Below are 3,925 nucleotides of genomic sequence, written 5' to 3'. Positions count from 1 at the left end.
TAAATTTCATCTCTGCTAGGACCCAATAGCCCATTGGAGGGCTTCAAAGGTCAATAATTCTCCACTGAAGATAGCATGACTTGGTCCAAAAGCCTGGGGACATACACAGTGACACTCATTCACACTCACATACATAGTTCTGGAATATACCATAAACCACACATGATACCTCTTCCCACCCGAGATTCTAGATATCACCAGGTCTTCCAAGGCATGGAGCTGCCCTGGAACTCTTTCCTGCTCTGAGTCCCACTCAAAGTGAGAGGCTTTGAAAGATGCCCAGTGTATGGAATATGACTTCAGCACCCAAACAAGTATGCTTCTAAATGTTTCCCCCTGCCTGGTGGGACACAGGCAGTGTAATAATTTGTCTTTGTCCTCGGAGGCCCCATTCTGGCCATGTGCTTTAAATTTTTTCTTAATTGTGTCCCTGAATCTTCATAGGTTTACCACCCACTCACAGGGGCAGCTGTTGGGCACATTCTGTGGGTTTATAAGACCATCAGTGTCAAGGTTCTATGTGGTATTCTGTGAGATATACTGAAAGTACAAATCTTTTCACACTATATTATGAGTAAGAACAAACATGGTCCCATTCTCCATAATAGCTGTATTATTTTACATTTCTACTAACAGTATGGATGAATTCCTTCTTCTCCACATTCTTGTCACCATTAAATTGCTTCTATTGGGGGGAGTGGTTGTTGTTGTTTTTGTTTAAATAGCCAGTCCAACCAGGATGAGATGACATCTCATTGACTTTATCTTTTATTTAATAGCTAATGCTATAAACTGGCATAATCTGCTGCAAACATAACCAGATTGTAACATCCTGTTTGATAGGAAAGTGAATAAAGTCTCCCACATCCAGTCTTATGTCCCAGTTTTTTTGATATAGCACCCTTGGAACTATTCCCCTGGCATTGACTCCCTTGACTTGCTGGATATATGCTAGCTATGGGTGGTAGCTCCTTTGAGGTCCCATCCTTGCTAATTGGCCTTTGCCCAGTACTGGCTGTGTTTTTCTGGGCTACCAGCCTAGTTAGATCATATGTTGTTCTGAGTGGAAGGAACGGGGGAAGAATGCCAGAGAAGTTCATTTCCATGGGCTCAGAAAGTTCAGAGAATCTGGATGCGAGAAACTTTTCATGGTCATTGATATAGATTTCTCCATGCAATGGATCAATCAGGGTCTTATTCTTTCCAACCAGGGCTCTGTCTGCAACCTTTCAGTACTGAGATAGCCAGGAGTGGGGGTAATACCTGTAATTCCAACACTCTAGAAGGCTGAGCCAGGAGGATAACAAGGGGGATGCTGTCTCAAAAAATAAATAAATAAGAAAGATATATAGTTAGTGCTGGGGATGCATCTCAGTGTAAAGGTTCTAGGTTCAACCCCTAGTTCCACCACAAAAATAGAAAAAAATGAAACAGAAATGAACAGCTTCAAGGAGGAAGGGTTTGTTTTGACTCCTGTAGTTTCACAGGTTTTGATTCATGATCATCATTGTGTTTATACTGGGCCATTGTGAGATAAAACATCTTGGGGAGACTCACAAGCAGGGCAGAGCTGCTTACCTCATGGCAGCAGGGATTCAGAGAGGCAGAGGCAGGCAGGGAGACGGGGCCAACGAGGCACCCCTCCAAGGTCAAGCCCCTCAGGATTATTTCCTTCCACCAGGCCTCCATTCTGAAATGGCTCACTGCTTCCCAATAACACCATGAGCTGGCAACCAGGCTTTTAGCACATGGCCTTCTTGGGGATATTTTGGACCCAAACTACAGCATTAACCTTGTCGTGGCAGATCTGCATTAGTTGGGAGTTTAATATTTTGGGCTCCCAGACATGCTGATGGAAATCAGAGCCTGTTCTGCAGCTTGCTTTGATCTCCTACGAAGCAGATAAGAGTTTCTTGGCTACCATGGGAGTGCTTTGGCTTCCACTCTTGGCTTTTAATCACTCTCAGCCTTTTATTATTTTCTGAAAAATATCAATCACAGTCGGCATCCAATCGCACTGTTGTTACACAGGCTGTCTCCTTCATAATTTTCAAGTTCTGTTCTATTTGTGTGTGTTAGCTAATGTTTTTCCTTCCTTGGTGAAATGAACTGGTTTGTCATCAGTGAAAGCTTCAACAACCAGACCATAACCTTGTGCCAAGGACTACCTGTTCCACTGACCACTAGATGGGGTCCCACAGCCAACTCAGGGGTAAAAGGTTCAGCTCTCAAAAGCTATCACATCCCTTACTTCCTGAGCCCATTCTTGCTACTAATGGTCACAGTCTAAGTTCCCCTAGAAATGGACTCAGACTGAGATCAAGGCACAAGATGCTTACTAAGTGATGTCCTTGGGTTAGCATTTGTGGACACAATCAGTCACACTTCTGTTTTGTCAAACTTTTTCTAGGACATTCTTAGCTCTAGCACAGGATATCCATCATCCTGGGAAAGGGGGCTGTTAGTAATGTGGTCTAGTAGTGAACCCAAACAGCAGGGCAGGTCTGACAGCCTCAGCGGACCTGTGGAGAACTCGCTACACTTGTCCCAGTTGCAGTCACTGAGCCTGTTATGTCTGCTACTTCAACCACTGGCTGTCCATTGCTCTGGGAGGTGGATGTCGTTGAATAAGCAACTCTGCAGCCAGATCTCTGAATGGGGCTGGTGGCACTGCCAGGAGTTGGAGTCACACACCCTTCCATGAACAGTTGTCTAGGCAGTGAGTACCTGTGTTCCACACAGGTCCACAGACGTAGTTTATTTGCACAAACCACCTGTGGTGGGATGCACAAGGAACTGGTAATTGCAGTTACTTCTAAAGAGAAGAAATAAGTGACTAGAGTGAGAGGAAGGGAATCATCGGATGATATACTTCTTCATAAAATGTTGACTTTTAAAAATCATGTTAGGACCGGGGAGTAGCTCAGTGGTCTAAGCGACTGCCTGGCAAGCACAAGGACCTGGGTTCAATCCCCAGTATCACATGCTGTTCCACACACCTGTAATCCCAACACTGGAGAGGCTGTGGCAGGAGGATCACTAGAAGTCTGAGATGCATAGCGAGACCCTGTACCAAATAAGTAAGTAAATAAAAAATTTTTAACATATTTGAAAATCATGTTAAATGTACATTGGAAATGTGAATTTAAATTGAAAAGTCTGCTCTCAACAAATAAACATAGACATGACTTAAAATAACTTATGAGTTAGAAATGTAGTTTAGTGATAGAGCCCTCAGTTAGTGCCATGAACTGCAGAGAAAAGAAGGAGCCAGAAGAGGAAGAGAAAAAAGGAAAGCAAAAAGAAAAAATTTGAGCCTAAGGATATAAAGCAGTTTTAAAAATATAAGTAGTTATTGAGCATCAGTCTCTCATCCAAAAGCACAAAGGACAAAACCTCTTTTGGCATGGACTTAAAAATCTACTATATACTTTACTAACAAAATAGGCAAGATTATTTAAAGTTTTGTATTAAATGCATCCTCTTATTTTTCATTTTAAACAAATACAGTCAGCTGGATAGCATGAGATGAACAGAAATATTAATAAACTGATTTTTAATGGAATATCCACCTTTTAGGTAAAATCTGAATAGTACCATCAACACAGAACTTTGTATATTAGAGTTATTGCATCTTTAAATCACCCTTGAACTTTAATATTTATATTTCTATTTCCTCCTTTCCCCCAAACCAACTCATGATACAATTTTTTATATGTTCTTTTATTCCTTTTGAAAATGAGAAGAGTCAGCCAAATAGCTCAGCAGATTAAATTGCCTGCAAGCAGCCTCAGGGACCCGGGGTTCGATTCCCAGGCCTGCCGTGCTGGCTCCGCCCCCGGGGCACACTGAAACAGCAATTGAGATTGGGCGTGGTGGCATGTGCCTGTAATCCCAGCTCTTGGGAGGCTGTAAACAGGTGGAT

Source organism: Octodon degus, unplaced genomic scaffold (genome assembly GCF_000260255.1).
Source record: "Octodon degus isolate 3935 unplaced genomic scaffold, OctDeg1.0 scaffold00018, whole genome shotgun sequence".
Lineage (NCBI taxonomy): Eukaryota > Metazoa > Chordata > Mammalia > Rodentia > Octodontidae > Octodon > Octodon degus.
This window is presented reverse-complemented; position numbering follows the sequence as displayed.